The following is a 24,315-nucleotide window of genomic DNA, read 5'->3' as shown; positions in this document are numbered from 1 at the left end:
TCTAGGGATCAGAAAGTAAGATGGAGGATCCAGGGAACATGCTAGCTAGCTAGTCATACTAGCTTGTGTTGCCCAGTGTCAGATTGAGGCCTTGTCTCAATGAATAAGAAATAAAGTGTTGAGGAAGCTTCCCAGCATCAACCTCAGGCCTCCAAATGCACAGCCATACATGTGAACGTGTACACAACACACACACACACACACACACACACACACACACACACACACACACGAGGAAAACCAGAAAAATCATCACTATAAACTGATAGTTCATAACAGTGCTTAAATATGTTAGGGGCAATTTTCTTGTTCTTTCACTAAGGGAGGAATTGAAACACAGTGAACTGAAGGTCCCACGATCAGCAATTGTCTTTGTCTCTGGCCCTCTATGCAAAGATCAGTTTTGCTCTGGTATACTTTTTCCTCCGTTTTTTAAATTTTTTTCCTTCATGACCTGAACTCTTAGACCTAAGGTCTGTTCTTAGTTCATATCCCTATAACAGGGTTCCATTATACAGTGACACAGTGTCACAAGTTGGGTGGCTTTTAGACATCTATTGTCGCCATGCTGAAGACTGAGATGCTGGTGATCTTGCTGGTGAGTCCCCTGTTCCTAAGTCATAGATGGCTGTCTTCCTGCTCTATCTTCACATTCATTGGCTCTGATCTCTTTCCTAAAGACTCAGCTCTCATGACTTAAACACCCAAGACCCCTGCCTCCTAACATCATCATCTTGGGGATTTAGGGTACTATATTAAGTTGGGGCTCAAGGGGAGATAGATGTTCAGACTGTAACAGTTCCCTAAGAGTGATTGTGACATGAGGATTTGGGATTTCTTCAGAAGGGAAGTGTACACAAGAGTAAAAAAGAGAGGAGTGAGGGAGAGAGGGAGACAAGAAAGGAGGAAGGGCCAGCAGGAGATGCCAACTGGACAGATCACAAGCTTCTCAGAGTTGTAAGGAACGGAATTCTCTCAGTGCTTCCAGGATGCATAGGGTAGATAACAATGCCAGAGAGGAGAAGGAATTCTTTTTTTTTCTTTTTTTTTATTAGATATTTTCTTTATTTACATGCCATATGATTTCTCCTTTCCCAGTTTCCCCTAAAAAAAAAACAAAAAAAAACCAACAACAACAACAAAAAAACCCTGACAGACCAAAAACAAAACAAAACAAAAAACAACAAGAACAAACCCCTGCTGCCTCCCCCCTGACCCCTGCTTGCTACCCTACCCTCTCCCACTTTCTGGCCCTGGCATTCCCCTACACTGTGGCACAGAACCTTCACAGGGCCAAGGGCCTCTCCTCCCATTGATGATAGACTTTGCAATCCTCTACCATACACATGCTGTCTGAACAATCAGACCCATCCATGTGCAGTCCTTGGTTGGTGGTTGAGTCCCTGGGAGCTCTGAGGGTACTAGTTAGTTCATATTGTTGTTCGTCCTAAGGGGCTGCAAAACCTTCAGCTCCTTTGATCCTTTCTCTAACTTCTTCACTGGGGACCGTGTACTCAGTTCAATGGATGGCTGTGAGCCTCTACTTCTGTATTAGTCGGGTACTGTCAGAGCCTCTCATGAGACAGCTATATGAGGCTGGCTTGTCCTTCCTTCAGTCTCTGCTCCATAGTTAGTCTCTGCAACTCCTTCCATGGATATTTTGTTCCCCCTTTTAAGAAGGAATGAAATGTCCACATTTTGGTCTTCCTTCTTCTTGAGTTTCTTGTGGTTTGTGGGTTGTTGTTCTTCCTATATTCTGAGGAATTCTTATTCCATGGCCAGAAACTGAAGCAGGACAAGCTGGAGCCTCATAATCCCCTTTGAAAGCACAAGACTAGGAACAGCCCTCTAGGACCCACCCCATACAGGGCCAATGGACTTCCACTAGCACCATCCTGCAACAAGAGTCTTAACACATAGACCTTTGAGGGACATTGGATATCCAAACTATAACAAGTGCATATAAAGAAAGATGCATTGATCTAGATGTGAGCTGCTTCCTTATCTTAAGAAACTTGGAAGTCCCACAGTCTGGCAGGCTAAAGAATGGACACCTGAGACTGAGATGCTGTGAAGTTGAACACTAACATGAGGATCACTGAAAACCTTTGACTGTGTTCTGGTCCCATCATGGGACTGTGACCTCCCCCAGCCTCAAGCAGGCTGAATCAGACCTCACCCTTGCCACAAAGCAGCTAGCCCACTTGGGTGGAATTCCTGAGATAAACAAAGCCCTTTTGTTCTGCCACTTTTCTGCCTCTCTAGAAGTTCCTGCTAGGAGCTTCACCCTGCTGAGCTGCTTCACCTGCCTTCTGGACAGAACAACAAGACTCTAATTTGGCCACAAGGTCCTGGCTTACTGGGGGATGGGTTTTCCCCAGCCTATATATTTCTCAGATTCTAAAATGCACATTGGACCTTGATCAGGAACTTTGACTTGGTCTGGTTATTTCTCTCACCATCTGATTCCCCCCTTTCTTCCAGGCCCCTGCCCTTCCTTCAGGAATCCTGTTTGCATAGCCACAGGCAGATACATGGGACTGTCCATGGTTACCTCTGGGACATCCCCCAAACCTCTCTAGTTCCTAATACTGTGACAACTGAGTTCTTTATGACCTTGGATTCTGGCTTGTCCTATGGTTTGATTTTCTGCATATTTTAGGCTTCTCTCTGGTCTTTTCACTTAATCTATCTTATTCTGAAGCATGAATATCACCCATCTTTAAGGAGGGCAACACGGATCTTCTTGATATGAAAAATAAAGTCCACAACGGATGCTGTACATTTAGGACAGGCTTCTAGAGAAATCCACATTTTGTAGGTGGGTATACTCAGCAGCTATAGTAGGCAAATCATTTTCTTGTTTCTTCAGTTAGGGCTTGTCAATGATATACATAATCCTTGGCACATATTACCAATTAGAATTATATAAAATTATATAAAAACCTGCTTAATAAGTACAAAACACATTTATGGTGAGCTAGTGAGATATTTTTTAATTGGATATTTTCTTTATTTACATTTCAAATGTTTTCCCCTTTCCAGGTCTCCCTTTCAGAAACCCTCTATCCTATCCCCCCTCCCTTTGCCTCTATGAAGGTGCTCCCCCACCCACCCACCCACCCCCTCCCATCTTCTCACTCTGGCATTCCCCTACATTGGGGCATCGAACACCCTCAGGCCCAAAGGCCTCTCTTCTTGCAGGTGTCCAACAAGGCCATCCTCTGTCACATATACAGCCAGCTCCATGGGTCCCTCTCTATGTATTCTTTGTTTGGTGGTCCAGTCTCACCAAACAAAAGGGGGTTTTGTAGCCCCATGGAGGGAGCAAGAGTGTTAACAAGCCAGACCCCCCCCCCAGCTCCCTCTTTGTTTAATGGTCAGGTCCCTGGGAGCTCCGGGGGGTCTGGCCTGTTAACACTCTTGCTCCCTCTATGGGGCTGCAAAACCCTTCAGCTCCTTTAGTCTGTTCTCCAACTCCTCCATTGGGGACCCCAGTGCTCAGTCCAATGGTTGGCTCTGAGCTTCCGCCTCTGGCAGAGCCTCTCAGGAGACAACCATACCAGACTTCCATCAGCAAGCACTTCCCAGTATCCGCAATAGCATTCAGGTTTGGTGGCTGTATATAGGATGGATCCCCAGGTGGGGCAGTCTCTGATGGCCTTTCCTTCAGTCTCTGCTCTACACTTTGTCACCATATTTCCTCCTGCAAGTATTTTGCTAATGAGATATTTTGAACACTAAACAAATCAACAAAGTTCACAGGATTTGTATCCTAGAACCATCGTTGTCATGGTGATAATCCTGACTTCTGATGCTTATGACCCTTTATATCTTATAAGGCATGGGAGTACTTACAGAGTTTGCTGATAGAATTGACCTGGACTGTCTTTCTGCAGCAAATACTATGCTTTTTATTGAGACAGGCTCTTCCCCATTTACATCTAGCAGACGCCAAAGTAGCTCATTTAAGCCAAGTAATATACTTTAGGTAAAACAAGCATCTCCAAAGAAGATTATGAAAGTCTTAGCTGTACTCCAATCCAGAACACAGCCCCTCCCATTGTAGGGTTAAGAGGTCAGATACCTTAACCAGAAAACACAGATCCACAGGAGCATGCTCCATCTAGACTTGCTCACATGCTGTCAAATATGATGGCTCAGCATAGTCTGGAACACTGTCTTCATTTAGAGGAAGGGGAAGGCAACATACTCATAGGCACTACTGCTCTGAAGTGAGGTTCTACAACTCCTCACTGACAGATTTTATCTTCATCTCCTGAACTGATTTTCCTGTGAAGACCTTCACTTGTTGTTCTAATTTGGCTTCACTTAAATTTAGCCTCTCAGCATCTCCTTCCTTCTCTGAGTCCTTTCTGTTTATCATCTTTGATGACTGCTAAGCCTCACCAACATCCTCCTAAATATCCCCTAACCCCAGTATCTAGAGAATGCAACTGTGTGTCTGGCTCCTTGAGTCCATCTCTGTTCGGTTGCCTTTCTTAAAAGCTCTTTCAGAAGCTTTCTAGTCAAGGCTCTCTCCAAGCCAAAGTGGCTCAAAACCTGGGAGCTCTGCTATATGATCAGACACTGCCATCTCGTGGCCAAAGCATGGAACTTGGTACCATCAGATCTGCCAGTGTAATTTATCCCTGGCTTGAATTATGTGCTTTCTGCACCTATACCACCAGCCAGTGCTGGAGTGATTCCTGTGGTCTCTCTTATCTTACAAGGCACAGACCTTAGAGAATCAGCTGATAGTATCACCATGTAGACCAATCTAAACCCTTCACTCTCTCAAAGCTCAGCCAACCAACTCTAAAGAGGGACACTCTTTCTGGATCTTGGATTGTAGGATATTGTTTTTAACTTTCATGGTTTCATTGCTGAGGTATTGAACCCACGGTTTCATACTTATTAGATAAACATTCTACCCTGACTTATACCTCTAGCTATGAAGTTTTAAGTTTCTGATGAATGACTCCATATTAATATAAATATCTCCTGTTGAGTTATTAATCCACTTAGCAGATGGAAATACAGTGAGCATAATATTTACTTTGCCAAGTGACATATTCAATATCTCTGTCAAAGACAGCAAACAGAAACCAAAATTCTCATCATAGCCTTAAGCCAGTGGACCCCATAAAACCCATCTTCTCCCAATTCTCATTCCTGGGCCTAAAAGGTACATGAGGTCCTGGAAAGAGAATTTGTCTCTCACCTGCAACATTGTCTGGGAGCTATGGATTCACCGACTATGCTTAGAAATTCTCTTGGGAACATTAAAGAAAATATCTCTATTCCTTTGGCAGAAATACTTGGATATCACAGGATAGGCACAATCTGTAGAACCAAAGTTGCAACCTCTAGAAGTACAGCAAAACTGCCAAGGAATGTTTCTAGATGTGGGAAGAACAACCTATTGCAGAAAAAAAGGTCAATCTCCACACTCCACACACATAAACAAATATTACATGAAACCCAATCTCTACTTGGAAACAGGGACTTTGGGGAGATAATTAAGATCAAGTGATATAGGTATAGGAACCTAATCAGATAGGGTTGATGGTCCCATTAAGGAAAAGGAATGGAAGACCTCATTTATGCACAGAGGAAAGCATGTGGGGACAGATCAAGAAGGTGACAATGTACAAATGATGAGTCAACAGAATCCTGCACAGTAGGAACTCGAACTTTGGACTTCCAGGCTCCTAAGTCTTGAGAAAATAAATTATATTGTTCAAACCATTCAATCTTACTTGTATTTTACAAGCAGTAACAATGCATATCACGAGAGAGAGAGAGAGAGAGAGAGAGAGAGAGACAGAGACAGAGAGAGAGAGACAGAGACAGAGAGAGACAGAGAGAGACAGAGAGACAGAGAGAGACAGAGAGAGACAGAGAGAGACAGAGAGAGACCAAATTTACTCCAGGCAAAAGAGATGAAGATTCTCTACCAGGTAGAGCTGTTTAATGACAGTAATGTTGGTATTAACACATTCTATCCTTTTTTTTTTCTTTTCAGTCTTCTTAGAGATGGAATTGAATCATCTGCTGCCCCTTTCCAAAAGAATAATTGAAAAGAGTGACGCTGTGAAGACTTGACGGAAGGTCATATAGCATATCCAGTTCTTTTGTCCCACACTCCATTGTCAGATTGGAGAGGACACTATGACCTGGCTAATCTTCTCTTAGCCTCACACATGATCACATTTGCTGGGCTGTTTGTCATTATGCCTTCAGCTTTCATCAAAGGACACTATGAGGAGAACAGGATAATGACATCCATTATTCTTCTTGCTCTACAAACATAGACGGCATTGCCCATTGCACCCCTAAGTGTCTGTTCTAGAAAGCCTCTTATGAAAGGCTTTGGGTGGTTCTTGTTTGGAAGGTCTTTGTGTCCCCTGAGTAATCATCATAATTCTTCCTCCACTGATAAGAGCAGAGTAATGGTGTCTTCTGGAACTTTGCCTAAGAGAAACTCAGAGCCCTTAAACATTGAGACTCTTGCTATAAGAAGACATTAAACATCCATCCAGTACCAAAAGATTGGTCTTTTTGTAGGAGGAAAGCACCACTCTGGCTGGATAGCATGAGATCTCAGTCAATACGTGTACTAAATTAAATGTCAGTGAGGAAATAGTTAACATGTTTTATTTAATGTGATGGGCGTTTTGTCTACAAACACATCTGGTGTACAACATGTATACCTGGTACTCATACCAGGTAGAGTCTAGAAGGAGACATCAGATGCTCTGGAACTGGTAGTACCCAGATGATTGTGGGTGGTGGGAATCAAACCTAGGTCCTCTGGAAGAAGAGCCAGTACTCTTAACATCTGAGACATATCTGTAGCTCTAACAGGAAATATTCTGGGTAAGCCTTCTCTCATAATTTATAAAGTTGTTGAAGTTAGGCTTGACTAACAACCTTAGCTTATAGCTATCAAGTTACTTTCTTCTCACAGTATTTGTTTTGTCAAATAGAGAAGGGGACAATGACTTCCAGCTACAAGCAAATGTTCCACATTACATGCACTGTGAATTGATCACTCCACATTTTTGTACTTCACCAATTGCAGGCAGCTTTCGCTGACTCTTGCTCTTCATTTCTTGTTTCTCTGTTGATGATTCTTCTCTGATGTTGATATCCCTTGGCATCCCCTTCTTGGAATCCAGGAAGCAAAACTGAAACCTACATGTCCCAAATGTTGGTCTTGCTCTGCAGCGAGGTCTGAACAGCTCCTGTAGCACTTTGCACTTCCTCGGCCATTTGTGAATGCAGTCACTGCTGTAGGGGACATTTATACTTGTATAGTTTATTTTATGCTGGCATGATTTTTAGTGGAGCTCAATCTCTTTGTTGACAATTTAACATTTTATACCATCCCCTTGACTCAATTGTGATATATGCCTACAATTTTTTCTTGTTCTAGATTTCCCAGGTCATTGGTGTATAATGTTCCATAATATGTCCTAGAGATCCCATGCATTTCAGTGACATCTTTGTAATATTTCTCTTAGAGGTTCTAGAGTTATTAATTTTTGCTCCCTCCCTACTCTGTTGTTAGTTTAGCTAAGGGTTTGCAATCCTGATTTTTTTTTTTAAAAAAGACTTTATTTGTTGATCTTTAATGTTAGTTACGTATTAAGTTTAAAAAAATTGAGAACATCATATATGAGTACCATATTTACATCATATCTACTCCTCTAGCTTCTCCCATGTGTGCCACTCTTTCTCAAACCCATGGCTTAATTATTATTGTTGTACACATATGTATAGATATGTATGAATCCAATGACCATTTCTTGCATGTGTATGTGTTTAGGGATAGGCCCTAATATTGAATAACCTATTAGAGGGCTGGTCCCTGGAGGAGACGGAAGCTCCCTTTCTCAGCAACTATTAATTACTTATAGCTTTTCACCTAGGGATGGAGTCTTGTGAGATTTTCTTCCATCTATGTTAGCATGCCAACTAGTGTCATTGAGCAGGTCTTATTTAAGCAACCAGGTTGTTGAGGTTTCCGTGAGTGCATCTTCCCTTTCATATGGAAAGGATCTATTTCACACCAGATACCCTAGTACCCTGGGTTTTTACCAGCCTCTTTTTCTTCCATGTTGCATTAGGTATAGAGGTTGTATCGTAGACATACCAGTCAGGGGTTGAGCACCCATGGCCGGTATAGAGGTTGTATTGTAGATGTATCAGTCAGGGGTTGAGCACCCCATGGCCGGTGGTCCTCTGCATCTTAAGTAGTTGTGGACTCCTATAAGCTTTGTGCTGTGAAAAGAAGCCTCTTTGATGAGGTCTGAGAGCTGGAGCAGGAGTTGTGTGACCAGAGCTAGGTCTCTGAATTGTTCCTTTGGTTTCCATTTCTGCTCTGATTTTTGTTCTTTCCTTCTATGAATTTTGAGTTCTTATAAAATCATGTTATTATAAAACCTGTATATGCACCATTAAATTGAGAGTTATTTACCTTAAAAAAATAATGTAGGTCCTGTTTTAGTTTTCTATTGCTGTAATGAAACATGCACAATAGCTGCTTGAGGAGGAAAGGGTTTATTTCACTTTTGAACTTTTAAGTCCACCATCCAGGGAAGTGAGAGCAGGAATTCTGGGCAGGAACCTGGAGACAGGAGCTGATGCAGAGATGATGGGGGTGGGGTGGGGTGTTGCACTTGCTGAGTAGTTCTTGCTTTGCTCAGCCTGCTTTCTTACCCACCCCAGGACCACCTGCCCATGGATGGCACAGCTCACATTGGGTTGGGCCTCCCATGTCAATTATCAATCAAGAAAATAGGCTGTCCACAGGCCAATCTGTTAGGGTCATTTTCCCAATTCAAGATGACTCTTCCAAAATGACTAGCTCTTGTCAAGTTGATGTAAAATTAGCTAGCACAGCACCTAGAGCTATACGCTTCCTTTTTAAAACTGACTTCACTTATTTCTATAGAATATAAGTTGAACTTCCATTTTCATTTAATTCTAGAAAGTCTCCATTTCCCCATGATTGCCCTGATGATCCATTGTTAAAACAAAGTATATCAATCCAATCTCCATGTGTTTGTATAATTTCTGTTGTTGATTTCTAGTTTTGTACTGTTACAATCTGATAATACAAAAAAGGGGAAACAACTTCATGCATGTTAAGACTTATTCCTAAAATGTGATCTATGTTGAATAAAGTTCCATGTGCTGATGACAGGAATGTGTATTCTGTAGCCCTTGAATGGAATATTCTGATGATATCAATTAGTTCTTTTTATATATAGTACAACTTAACTCTTACAGCTTTGACTTCACATAGCTTGACTGTTTGACTCTGGATGACTTACCAGTAAGAGAGAAAAACTGAAGTTTTTCCTTTGTTTCATAAAGTTGAGTTCTGTGAATGCTCCGTGTCCATATTCTCAGTCAAATCTTTCATCAACATGTGATGTCCTTATGTAGTAGTTTTTGAGTAGTTTTTTCTTCAACTCTGTTTTCTTGGGTAAAGGTAGAGTGATGTCAGATTTCATTTGCTTAATATTCCATTATTTTTATATCTTCATTTTCTATGTCTATATATGTTGTAAGAACATCACTCTACTGATAATTTGGTGAGTCTTGTTTTTTTATGTTTAAATCCAATATGCCAATCTTTATCTCTTAATTGGGAAAATTTAATCATCTATATTATCCAGTATTGTTATTAAAAGGTATATACTAGTTCCTTGTATTTTAATGTCTTTCTTTTGTAGTTTTGAAAAATCCGTTTTTGTGTCTTTCTCCTTATTCATCTTAGAAATCTGGTGGTTTATTGTGTAATTCTTTCCTGCTCTCATTTGCTTTTATCTGCTCTTCTAAAGAGATTGATTACTTCCTGTGTTCCCATGAATGTTTGTTTTGAATCATCTAGTGCATCCAGAATTTCTTTCACTATCTTCTGTCATGATGTAATGCTGTAATGGCTATGAGTTCCTTTAATTTATTGGGGTTCAGAGGTCTTTTTTATTTTTCCTCTGATTCTGAAGGATAGCTTATCTGGATATGGTAGTCTAGGTTGGCAGTTATTTTCTTTGAGGTCTTGAAATACATCATTCCCCAACTTTTTGTGCTTAGGAGTTTCTCCTGAGAAATCCTCTGTTCCTCTGACAAATTTGCTTTTATATATGTTTGGTACTTCTTGATTTCTGCTTTTAATAGTACTTGTTCTGTATTTTAGTGATTTATCTCTAATATGACATCAAGAGCTTCTTTTCTAGTTGCTCCTGCTTATGGTTCTATAAGTGCCTCCTGTACTTGAGCATCTGTAATTTGAGACATTTTTATTTCAGTGGATAGACTATACATACTCAACTTCTCCATTTATGTTAATTATTCCTGTGTGAAAGAAAGAAAGATATTCGCAACTTGAGGCACAGTGGGCTAAACTACTAAAGAGAAGAGTGCACTGGATTGATGTGGTATATAGATGGAGTTGTGATCTATATTTCTTGCAGTTTCAGGTAAGAGTCTGTTGTTCATGACAGGAACAGATTTACTCTATAAGCAACTGTCCTATAAATCTGGAGACATTAACGCTAAAGAGCTTCGTGACTTGGTGATATATGGACAAGACAAGCACTAACTTCTTCCATATTCTTCGCAGTCAATGTACCCGGAGACATGGCCAATGACTAACCTGCTGAATGCTGGATCATGCCCTTGTATCTGAGGGAAACAAAATACTGGAGTCTATGTCAGAGGTCGAGGCATCATGAGGACTAGCCATGCACTGGACAACTCTCAATGGTCTTAGGCTCAGCTCCTCACAGGCAACTACATTCAGGGCTGCCACCACTATATCCCCACAAGCCAAACCCTTCACTGCTTATAGTTTTTAGTGGATTTATAACAGACTGACTTTCTACATGTATGTTTCCCATGGCCATCTTCTACCCAGTCACTGTGGTAGAGTATCCCTGAGAACACTAGATTGTAATTCTATGTTTCTTCATCTTCAACATCTTCAACATAGTTTATTTCTTAATAGGTCCCTTCTCAAATGACATGTAGTTATAGGACTCACATAGTGAACAATGCAACAGAATTATCTGGAGCTAGCTTATTATACAGGACAGGCACTTTTATAGCAAATCCCTCTATATGACTGAAAGCTTATAATGACAATCGATTTCTTCCTGCTGGGAAGCTGGAGTTGGAGTTATGGATGCCATTATACGTGTTTCTGAGACACTTTTCTACTTCTCCATGCTTTTTAGATTTTTCCATTCCCTCTTTCTTGGTCCCCAGAGCCCTTCTTTCTGTCTCTCCTTGGAGGAGAGCTTCTCCTTGGTTGCTTTATCACTTAGAGAGTCATGAAAAAGATGCTTCAATTTTGCTATCACTCTAGAAGTCTAAGATGATACCAATGCTATTGTAGCACCAAACGGAAAACTGGTTATTAACTCATGATTCCATTTCTTCTCCTAATGGATTCATCCTCACTATCAAACTGCTCTTTCTTGTTTATGTCAAATCTTGGAGATAATGCAGAAATGTCTTTGCACAGTTACCATGACTCATTTGTGACATCACAGATGATTGTAATGTGATTTTTATGGGGTAGCAGAATTTGGATATATCTCCAAACCTGGGTCATTGGCAATGATAATGGTTATGCTAGGAAAGGTCTCCCAGAGATGCCTCCAAGATTTAACCAAACAGAATCCCTAAATCAAATAAGTTGAAATGCAAATCCAAACACTTCTTTCCTATGTGTAACAGTATCAAAATACAATATGAATTAGAATTGTATTTGTAGCAGTAACCACTTCACTCGCCAAATTATATTCATTTAAAAATTTCATGTCTATACAACTTGATTAATGATCTTGAGTTAAAATCCTATGAATTATGATCAAACTTATGGATTTTTCTGCAGTATAAAGTTTAATATCTTAGAAAGAGACATTTTCTGAGCAGAAGTAACTGATATATTTCTTGACAGTCAGCCAAGAGACAATTGGCTTGTAAAGTCACATGAAGGACATTTACAAATTGGCAAGTTATTTTGATACCATGTGCCTTTGACAGCAATACTGCTGATTTCATACTTTGGTGCATATTTCTCAAAAACCAAAATAAAAATGCTCTTTAACTAGCCCTCAGGACTTGATGAGCAAATAAACAATAATTACAAAACACAATTGATTTAGAGTTTGTCCAAAGAGGAATGCTTTCCAACTGCAATTAGCTCATCTGCTATCACTCGAATGGCTCTAATTATTTAATATAAAACAGTAACATAGAATGTGATTTATAACAACAGTTTGTTATTGTCTGATTAAGTTCAAAACAAACCAAGAATTCTAAAGAGATGCCAGGTGGTGATTAAAAGCAAACCCACTGTGTAATTAATTCCATAAACGACTTAGTTTGCTCTTAAAATATATATACGTCGGGGGTTGAGATTCCCTCAAAGCCAACAATGTTTGAGCTTGTCCCTACTATCTAAAACAAATATCTGTTGGCCTGTTCTCACTCTGAGCAGGGAAGTAAAGTTATCCAAGACTCCAACAATGTCCTTGTCTGAACTGCAGCCATCTTAAGAAGTTTCTATTCAACATTTCTTTCCACAGGAATTTAGTCACATGTTGCAAGTGATTCATAGAAGTACCTTTGTTTTTTTCTGATACAATTAAACATGTAAGAAAAGTTAATGTAAGAATATTAAAGAAAAGCATATGCCCTGGCATTTGCTTCTCTTGTGGTATGAGAAGTGGTCTGAGGGAAACATAAACATGATAATACAGGTATTTGGACTTGGCTTATACACCATCCAGTGAGCAAAGAGAACACTGTCCTTGCTAGAGAGGGGCACAGCAGAATATATTATAAGGTACTGATTTAGTCACCAAAGGGACCCTGACAACGCTTTCTGAGGGGGAAAAGGGGGGATACGTCAAGTGCAATAATGTAGACTTTGACAATCTAGGGTGCGGTGGAAGAAGTTTAAGAGGACAAAGCCAACAGAAATAGCAGAATTGACCACTGAGATCTTGTATTGATGCCCTACAGTGGGATGACAAGGAACCATGGCTGATAACAAGTAGTTAAGGAACAATTAAGTCATCGAGCTTTCATGGTTGCTTATCAGAAGTCCCATACTTCTGTAGTATAAAGGCAAACATGACTAAGCACCAATGTACACACTTCACTAAATCACAGGGCTGGGGAGACTTTGGAGTGTTGTTTCAAGGTAGTTTTTTCATTTTGTTTTTTGTGTTTTTGTTTTTGTTTTTGTTTTTGTTTTTCTTTTAGATATGAAAGTCAAGACACTAGGGAAAATCTAAAAACTTAAAACAAGGGAGCTAGACATGAATGGGTGCCCCTGAAGATATTAATGCCTCTAGACCTTTCAGGTTTGCAGAGGTGGCTTACCATCTCTAGAAAGGTTAGTTTCCCCCTTGTGCTGAAATATGCTGAAGAAGTATCTCTTCTACAAAATAGAAGTTCCTCTATTTCAGAGGACTCACTCTCCTTTCTCCAACTTCTAGGCTGACATCTAGAGTAAAGAGCAGCATCAGGCATCTGTGTGTATGCTTTGTCCATAAAGAGGTTAACCAGTAAGTACTGGGAGAATTAGGAAATTACACTTGACTTTACATTTTGAGGATGTTGATTTGCATGGTGGGGGTGGAAAATGTTTTATGTTTAGATTTTGAGGACATCTAATTCTGGGGTGGGCCTAGGGAAGAAAAAGCACACTTATTTAAGGGTACTCTTAAAGACATTGGGTTAAATACACTGTTAGGAATCCAAGGAATGAGGTAAAGTCCCTGTTTAGAAGACAATCAGGAGCCTAGAAAAGGTGACTGCAAAATTCAGTGTAGTGGAAAGACATGCTACCTAGACAGAAGTAAAGAGAGTGAAGGAAGCAAGTATATTAGGATACCCGATTCCACTGTTAACTTTACTGACATGATGGGCCTCTGGATTTGCAATTTAATCTCATCCTTTCTTCTATATTAAGAAGACATCTTAAGTATCAGTACGTAGGTTATATGACCACAAAGTGGCTATGATATTATTTACAGAATGGATTCGCATTCCATTCTACAGGATGTTCTCAGAGCTCAGGCCTCTTCCAGCAGCGATCACTCTGACTCTAGTGTTGTGTTTACTGGTCTCTATTATTAGGTATTGTCACATGGTTTCTGCTGTTCTAGAATATAGATGGATGTCCTTTACTGTCATATGTCCTAGGCCTGTACAGGTATCCCCCAGATCTCATGGTTACTTCTAGACTGCAGAGACAGCTACCACACAACTGCGAGGGGAATCTGATGCTGCACCTGCACACTACTAATAAATACTAATAGTTCTAATAAAAAGTGTCCACTCCAGGTTATCCTGTGGGGCAGTTTAGGCTAGCTGGAACTCTCAAGTAAGGATGTCTGTTTGATCTTATTCCATCAGGCCAGAAAGACATGAGTGTGACAGGAAGGAATAACTTAGAGGTTGGAGACATTGCCTTTGTTGCTTGCTTAATGCTCCATTCAAGCTTGATTCTGAAATGACTTTCCATATAACAATAGATTACCACTGGCCCCATCCAATCTAATGACTTGTGACCTCTGATTTAACTTAAGTATGGGGGAGTTCCTGGCTGCATAACCCTATGGTATTTCATATTAACACTCATATTGACCTTACTCCAAAACTTTAGCAGTCTGAGATTCTCCAACTGTGGCTTATGCACACTTCATGCAGCATCTTTATCACCTGAGAAATGTCTGTAACTACTTTGGAGAAGTCTCTTTCCTTCCTAATCAAGACTAGCACACCCCCAAGCCTGTTATGTTGTGGCTGGAATATGGGAGGGAATGTGGGGGAGGTGGAAGATAGAAGGTGTGAGCAAGGAGTCTGAGCTCTCCTAAGCAAAGGGACACCACAACCCTAAGGGAGCGCTGGGCAAGCTCTACCCAGAGTTCTGGGGGACTTGGTGACTTGAACACAACACTGCTCTGTTCCAACCAGGACTCTGACCTTGGCTTAGCTAAACTCTGCGTAGCTGGGAATCAAACACCGTTTGGAGTCTCAGAACACCTCTGAGCAAATCTATGGTTTTGTCTTGTGTTCTCTGCACCTACCAAGAAGGGTTCTGGTTTTCATGCTTAGATTTTCAATCTCAAATTAAACACTTTCAACGTGTTATCTTTCTAACACATTAATCACACTTAGCAAGAGACACCTAACTACACAGCACCATGGCTAGAATTCCACTGGATTTCTCAAATGTCCAGTATAGGGCACCTATTGGTTATTTTCTTCCAGCTACCTACATGTGAACATTTTAATCATTGGAATGTATGCCAATAATCATCTATAGTCTGCCTATAATTCATGATGGGGTATACCACTGTCCTAGGTCCTCCTCCATAAGCAAATTACCAGAAACCAGACAGAAATGTATTCTTGTATTATTATGGAGTCAAGAAGTCTAAAGTCAGTGTAACAGTAGGACCATGCTCTCTCAAGTCTCTAGGAGATAATCCTTCCTTGCCCCTTACAACATGTAATAGCTTCAGGTACATTTTGATCCCTACTGACAGCTTCATGAATTGAGAAATATTCTCACATAACATTTATCTCTGTTTACATGGACCAGCTAGTCCATTTCCTGCCCCCTTTCTCAATTGGAAATCATTCACTTGGAATTCCTTTGAAATTTGTGTGATGATTAATCTCCATTGTCAACTTGGTGTGACCTAGAATCATCTGGGATAAACCTCCGGGAATGCCTGAGGGAAATTATTTTGCCTAGGTTAATTGAGGTGAAAAGGCCCACCCATGCTAGGTGGCACCATTCCACTATCCCATTAGGCTGGGATCCTGAACTGTATAGAAAGGGGGGTGTGAGCTGAGTACATGCATTTATTACTGTCTGTTTCCTGACAGTGAATGAAAGGTGACTGGCTGCCTCAAGCTCCTGCTGTGATGTCTCCATGATGGTTGACTCAAATGTGAATCAAAGTAAACTTTTAAGTTACTTTCTCAGAGTACTTTATCACAGCAACACGAACAGAATCTATGTCAACTAGCCAGAGATCTGCAGATATGGACAGTCTTCTACTTTATGATAAAGTTACATGAAAAGAAGGTACAGGAAAACTTCAGAAGATATACTTCTGTACTATTTGTCTTCAAAACAAACATATTTCAATTTCTATATTGTTGCAATTAATACAGAAATCATCATTTAATATAGGTATCTGTCTTAGGGTTTTACTGCTGTGAACAGATACCATGACCAAGGCAACTCTTATAAGGACAACATTTAATTGGTGCTGGCTTACAAGTTCAGTGGTTCAGTCCATTATTATCAAGGTGGGAACATGGCAGCATCCAGGCAGGCATGGTGCAGGAGAAGCTGGGAGTTCTACATCTTCATCTGAAGGCTGCTAGCAGAATACTGGCTTCCAGGCAGCTAGAATGAGGGTCTTAAAGCCCACACCCATAGTGACACACCTACTCCTACAAGGCAACACCTTCTCCAATAAGGCCACACCTTCTCCAATAGGGCCACACCTTCTACTCCTGGGCTGAGCATAAACAAACCATCACAGTGCCTTTGCATTGAATACAAATTAGAGACAAAAATCTTCCTAGCCTCTTTCATTAAGGGTGACAAGAATTCAAACTTTCCTTTTATTTTATTAATATTTCTCTTCTACTCGGTCTCCTGTTTCTCTGTGTGTGTATGTAGGCGGGGGGCAGGTGCTTTTTGGATCTTCAGAGCTAAAACTACAAGCGATTGTGAGCTGCTATGGTGCTAGCAATGGAGCTTGTACCCTCTGCAAGAGTAGCACACACCCGTAATTACTGACCCATCTCTTCAGCCCCTTGAATTTTATTTTAATCTTTTAGATTTGTGTTGTGTCAGGTCTTTTTCAACATAACATTTTACTGATTCTGAGAATTTCACACCATGTACTCTGATTACCCTCACGTCCCAGTCCTTCCATGTCTGCCCATGACCATGTGACCCCCCCCCCACCCCCCAAGTGGTTTTTAAGTTTTGATTGGTCTCATACTATCCTATATGGAAACCTAAATCCACAGTCATTAGCAGGGCCCTTAAAAATCTTGGATTGCCCCTGGGTCACTTAAATTTTAATCTCAGGAAATCTTAAGTCAGAGAAGAAACTGGCTAACTTTCAATTTCCCCATCTCTTAGTTGTCAGTTGTCTCCCAATTAGTTTGAAGCTCAACAGAACTGGGACCCTGGATAAGGTTCAGCTGGCATCGTTCTAATCTTTGTATCTGTCACATACATCATGGCTCAGTACCAAGATGGAGGCCCTCATCTCTCATCTAGCTTACAGTAACTCAAGAGGCACAGGAACTTCCTGTGTGACAGGAGGTAGGCCTTCTGTGACATGGTCCTCACATCCAATTGCAGCTTCTGTCAATCTCAGGGTAAAGACTTCTGACCTCATCAATCATTTTTCAGAACACTGAACCCTTCTACCCAAAACTCTTTGACTATAAATATAAAGCCTTTCTTGCTAGCTGAATATCTACAAATCAATCAAGTCTAATTCAATAATACATGCTATGCGACCATGCTATGCCACCCTCCAAACGGCCCTGACACTCATCTCTGGTAGCCTTGTTATACATTCAGTCTTGTTTCTATAACATGACATCTATTTCTCTTCTTCACTGTTGTTCAGTGTTGTTACATTCCCATGTTGCAAGCTAGACTGGTAGACCATTCAAATATTGTCTTTGGAGAGTATGGAGGGATGAATTGAAAACGAAAAAGAGGAAGAAACAAAGACCCTGACGTTCCAGGAGCTCAATTCTGTACTGTAAAATATTTTGTATTCATTCTGCCAAGAAAATGTCCCTGACATTTAAGAACCATATTTACGAAGAGTGACAGAATGAAATTATATAATGATTTACTGCCTGAGTGGAAACATTATTCTGAAACAATGTATCCATCATACTAACAATGGAGACTCCTTCCTTGTTAACTAACAGAACTAGCAGAACAGCGGCTGACAGGGGATCATGGACATTTTATGACTGTTGGCAAGAGGTAGGGTTTGAATCTGGCCTCAGATAAGTTTCTTGCCCTCTGAACCTGAGTTTCTTGATTCGATAGGATTTTCTTGCTCTGATGTACATCCTATCAATAAAACTACTTACAAAATTATTATCAGGATATAACATTTCATTGAAATGGCTACAAGAGCTAAAACTGAGCAGCAAAGATTTCATTATATGGGGAATAACTTTTAATTATGCGATGTTTATGCCATCCTGTTTTAAGTATTTAACTCTATTTACTGACTTGGAGATTGTTCTTGACAGCTTGGTGGAGAAACATAGTGAATGTGTAGAGTATTTTGGATTACTACATATTTGTACAAAAAAGTTGAAGAAGAATCACCAAAAGTAATGATTTTAATGCAGCAAAGTATAACAAATAATTTTGAAGGCTAAGTTGACACGGCACTAAACTGTCTTTCTTCATCTTATTGATACAAAAGCAGCCCTCTGCCTTAACCAGAGAACCTCACTTTACAGCACACAGCAAGTCCAGAGCATTCTGACGGCCAGGATGCCTTGGCATTTTTTTTTTTTTATTTTGACTCTTTCATCTATGGCTAGGTTTTGCATAATTTACTTGTATAGGGGATGTGGTGGTTTGCATAGGAATAGCCACCATAAACTCATGTGTTTAAATGGTTGGCCCCCAGGGAGTGACACTATTAGGAGGTGTGGCCTGTTGGAGTAGGCGTGGCCTTGCTGGACAAAGTGTGTCACTGTGGGCTTTGAGGTCTCCTATGCTCTAAGCTATGTCCAGTGTGGCCCAGTCTCCTCTGATGCTTTCTGATCAAGATATAGAACTCTTCACTCCTTCTATAGCACCATGCCTGCCTGCACTCTGCCATATTTCTAACTATGAAGATAATGGATTAAACCTCTGAAACTGTAAGCCAACTCCATTTAATGCTTGCCTTTATAAGAGTTTCTGTGGTCATGGTGTCTCTTCACAGCAACAAAACCCAAACTGAAACAGGGAGTTTACATGTGGAGGTAAGAGAAAAATTTGCAGGAGGGGATTACTTCCTTCTACCATGTAGTAGTTCTTCTAAGGCTCCAATTCAAGGCATCAGATTTACAGCCAAACCCCCTTAACACACTGTCCCAAGCACAGTCATAAAACAACCACCATTTATTCTAATGACGGGGCCACTGAGGTTTGCAATGAGAAAGGGGATATTTCCATGGGAAATATAAAGGTTCAACATTATGTGTCTGGAAAGTGGCTGTATTATACCCACATGGAGCCCTCAGATGGTGATGAAGCATCCCAGGTCATTAAGAGCACCAGGGAACAAAAAGCAGCAATAACCAACAACAACAACAACAAAACATTATAAAATGTTGGGCTTAACTCTAAGGTAGGGCACTTGTCTTGCTTGTAAAAGTGTCACTTACTGCTTCTCAGACACTTGGCATCTGAATCAGTTTCTCAGGTGGCTTTGTGCCTAGGATAACTGGAGTTACTGAGTGATTGAATTACAGGGATGCACTGTAAAACCCAGAGTTGTGTCATTCTTAGACCTAATCCAGATCATTAAACATGTTAAAAAAGAAATCAATTAGGTGAAGTTACTCAGCCCTCTTCAAGATGAAGGATGAGACCTTGGGTATTGCTTAATAGTTCTATATAGTGGGAGAAACTAAAGAAACACACACACACACACACACACACACACACACACCCCAAATGAAAACAAAAAAAATCTTGAGAATGGAAAGTTAAAGGTGATTTCAAATATTTTGATTATGTGAAATAGACACCTGATTTATTGGGATTCTATACCTACAAGTACTTTACCTGTAGAAATTCCTCATATCCTTAGTCTACCCATGGTGAAAGACCAGGGACCTAGATGTGAGCTATGCTGATGCTCCTCCACTGAGCTGAACCATCATGTTTGAAAGTTTCACATTCCTTTCACAGCATGTGAGGCTGGGGAGAGAGCCCCAGGGCATCATCATGCATGCCAAGCAAGCATCGAAGCACTGAGATACATCTCCAGTTCACTTTAATCAACACATTCATTTGTTCATTTTGTAAGCTGGTGTATTTCCAGAGGGTCTTACTTTGTAGCCTACCCTGGCTGATAATCAACTCTATCCACCTACTTCAGATTTGAGGATATTGGGTTAAGAGGAGTATGGACAACTCAGAGTTTCTTGAGGGGAGGTGGCCTCTTATTCTTCAGATCAGGGTTGGTCAAACTTGCAAATCTCCTGCCTTATCTTCTCATACCAGCAAACATGGTTTAAAAACAACTTCTCAAATATCTTTCTATGAGGAAACAAGAGTATTCGGCGTCACCTTGGAGACAGCCTGATGGTCTGGGATGGGTGCTTGCCCATTTTGGTCACTGTGTGGACACACGGAACCAGCTTGGCAGAGCACTCAGTGCCCAAGAGGTCAGACAGTGACCTCAGGCAGGGAATCAGTCTCTATGCGGACTCCTCTGGGGCTCTTTGTTGCTGTTGAGACAGGATGTCCTGTATCGGCTGCTTCTGCAGTAAGACAGGCTGTATACTTCTGACCCTCCTGCCTCTTCTCTCCATGTGAAGAGAGCAACATATCAGGCCCAGCCAGCCTCCAGCAAGGATTTGAATGGCCTTTGAAATCATACTTCCTATTTCAATCAGTAGCTTCCAGTACCAATTTCTTTTTAACAGAGAACAAAAGAATGCAGTTACACAGAAACTTGTTTCACTGCTGGCTGTGGTGGTCCACACCTCCACTCTCAGAATTCAGGGGTGGTAGAATCAGGATAAGGATTCAGGCTAGCCTCAGCTACATAGCTGGCTTCAAGCTAGTCTGATGTAAGTTTATATCAGACTGACTTAAAAAAAAAACTGTGTATGGAAGAGAGATCAGGGCATATCTTCTGTAAGCTAGTGATCCAGAGCCCCTATGCTCTGTTCAGAGCCTCGTCCAAATCTGGATGTAGAGAAAATGAACCAGAAATGCTGGAGGATTTGGCCCATCCGTGCAGAATGAACTCTGCCCCTGCTGTAAGTCACTCCATTCCCTTACATTGGGAGTCTCCTGTGGCTGCCTGGCATGAAGACGCTTCTTACAAGTGTCCTCTCCTTTCTACAGATGAATAGCTCAGAAAAGCAGGAGATGCTCATTGGATGGATCTACTGTGTGTTCTCCTTCCTGAGAGAATGTTGGTCTGTGAGGAGTACTGTAGGTAAAATGTAAAACAATGGAAGCAAAAGATTATCTAGTCACTGTGCATCTCTGCCTGGGGACACTTATCTAGAAAATAGCTAAATATCGGACACAGCCGGAGGCCCGGCAGCAGGAGAGCAAGACCGTGGACCGCTGTATCCGACTCAGCTTGCAATCACGTTCTTGGAGAATTCGTTCTTGAGGGGCGGCGGCGGCGGGGGTGGTGGGAGGCGGGGGTCTGGGCGGGGGCGCGGGGAATGTGTTCCGAGGCCTGATCAGAGGAGCTCCTGGTGGCAGCGGTGGAGGCATAGGATTGGGAGGAGGTGGCAGAGGCGGTGGAACTGCCATGTGCATCCTGGGCGGAGTCATTAGCGCAGTCAGCTAAGCTGCTGCGAAGTACAACCCGGAGCCCCCGCCCCCACGGAGACATTACTCTAATACTGAGGCTAATGAGAGTGAGGAGGTCAGTCAGTTCAGGCAACTTTTTGTTCAGCTGGCTGGAGATGACATGGAGGTCAGCGCCTCAGAACTCATGAATATCTTCAACAAGATCGTGACCCGACACCCGGATCTGAAAACTGATGGTTTTGGCTTTGACACTTGTCCGAGAATGGTGCCTGTTATGGATAGTGACACCACAGGTAAGCTGGGCTTTGAGGAGTTCAAGTACGTCTGGAACAACATTAAAACGTGGCAGGCTATATAAACGCTTTGATGCTGACGGATCAGGGACCATTGGTAGCCATGAACTCCCAGGGGCCTTTGAGGCAGCAGGATTCCACCTGAATGAGCATCTCTATGACTTGAACATCCGGCGCTATGTAGATGAGAGAGGGAACATGGATTTCGATAACTTCATCAGCTGCTAGGTTAGGCTGGATGCCATGTTCCTTGCTTTCAAATCTCGTGACAAAAATGGCACCGGACATACCCAAGTGAACATCCAGGAGTGGTTGCAGCTGACTATGTATTCCTGAATGGGAGTTGCAGACCTGCTCCGTCACAGCTCACTATGGAGCCACTTGAACCCTGACCCTGACTGCAGCCACACTTATATGGTCATGTCCTGCTACCCAGAGGCCCTTTCTTCTCCCTGTTCTGGTACTCAGCTTCCCAATCAGAAACCAGAGCTCAACATGCCCCAGCTTGCCACACCCCGAGTTATCCCTGGCTCTGAGACAAGCTTGTTTGCTCTGCTGAAGGGTCACCCCACCCCAGCACACCCAGTCCACACTGGGTGCTCCACCCTGTCTGTGTGCCAAGCCTTGCACTCCTGTTGCTTCCATGCCCCAAGGGCCCTCCCTGCCTTAGTTCTGGGAAGATCAGGACTGTCCCTACACAACCCGTTACACATTCACACAGTTACCTCCCAGGCAGCCAAATGAACTCCAGGCCTGGCAGGTCCACACACCCTAGTGCCTGTGTTCCCCTGCACAGCTGTCGGGCCCAGGAGGAAATAAACTCTCTCCACTTCCATTTGCTGCTTAAAACAAACAAACAAACAAACAAACAAACAACAACAACAACAACAAAATACAAAAAACAAAAAGAAAATAGCTAAATATCAAATTTCAAATTCTGTTTTCTGGACGATCACTTCTGTTTATGTTTCTAATTCTTCCCAGAATGGAAGCTTTCAATTGTTTTACAAACGTTAGACAAATAACAATGATTAAAAACCCAATTATCAGTCTATATTTTAATAAACAATAAAGAACTAAAATTATGAGCAAAATATTTTATTATCACTATTTTGGGTCCATAGAACAGGGTATAATTGACTATTTGAGGACCATTAAAGAGACAAAATAAATATAGATTACAATCAAAGTGTTAAAATACAATTATTTGATCCATTAAGTGATTTAGGATACTTGAAGGACTTCTGTTTTGTTTTGAAGACCTTTATATACCGTTAGCCACCCAGCATTTAGGACCCCAGAAGAATGTGGCCCATAGCCATGTGGCATGCTGGGTGAACACTGTGGTCCATGTTGGTGATTTCAGCAATTAGGAAGCAGAGGCACAATCAGTAAGAGAAGCAAGACTTCCAGACCAGCAGGTGGCAGGGGCTCACACTGAAGAACACTTGCTTCTCCTGCAGAGGAGACAAGTTTTGTTTCTTGCCATGTGCCAGAGAGCCCACAACTGTCTAACTCCAGCCCTGAAGATCCGATGCCTCTACCTCCTATGCTTCTAGCACTTGTACTAGTATGCATGTCCACTCACATAATTAAATGATGGAACGAAAATTTCACAACAGAATTCAAGACCAACAGGTTACCTGGCAACTTTAGAAAGGACACAAAGCAGAGTGAATCCTGTGGATTCAGGCCCATTCCACTTGCTCTGTGCTGTTTTCCTTTGGCCATGTTTGATGCATACACAATGTCTCCTAGCCTGAGCATCCTGAATTTCAATAGCTTGTAATTCTTAAAACCTCCTTCATAGGAGGGTGTGTCTCCATTGCTTGCTTCAGTGTAACAATTCTGTACACATAAACCACTGAACAATTCTGTACACAAATAATACACAAGTCCCTGAATAGACACATGAGGAGAATATAACTAATGGCCAAAAGGTAAAGGGCATTTTCCAATTTCCTGCAAACAGAAGCAAAGTATGGCCTCCTTGTCATATACACAACATCTATTACATATTTCACAGGCTCTTTTAGCAGATGACCGTTTTGGGCTGCCTCATAGCCCTGATTGTTTCCATGAGCTCAGAACAAATTTATGTAAATCTCTCTATGGACATATTCCCTGTGATCATATGTCTCTGGGGGCATAGGTACAGCTCCATAATCATCTCTCTCTCAGGTTCTCTGTGTGGTGCATAAGTTTACTCAGGACATGCATGGAGATTTTCTTGCCATAGAAATTGACCTTGGGAGTTAGGAGCATTGTCTGAGGGTAGTTACAAGGACACTGATCTGAGGTGACACTGATCTGTCCTCTCACACCACACCCCAGAAAATCTGGTGTCTGCAGAGTGTCTGACACATTCTCAAAGAACATTTCAGATGCTTAAGACAAAGAGAATCAGACAGA

At 41.5% G+C, this 24,315-nt stretch overlaps 1 pseudogene; it reads left to right on the top strand.

Moving 5' to 3' along the window:
- Window positions 1-565: 565 nt before the first annotated feature.
- Window positions 566-22,239, top strand: LOC116104597 (annotated as a pseudogene).
- Window positions 22,240-24,315: the final 2,076 nt, after the last annotated feature.

This window comes from Mastomys coucha, unplaced genomic scaffold, assembly GCF_008632895.1.
Source record: "Mastomys coucha isolate ucsf_1 unplaced genomic scaffold, UCSF_Mcou_1 pScaffold22, whole genome shotgun sequence".
NCBI classification, from domain to species: Eukaryota; Metazoa; Chordata; class Mammalia; order Rodentia; family Muridae; genus Mastomys; species Mastomys coucha.
Note: the sequence above shows the minus strand (reverse complement) of the source record. Positions and strands in the feature narration are given on the sequence as shown.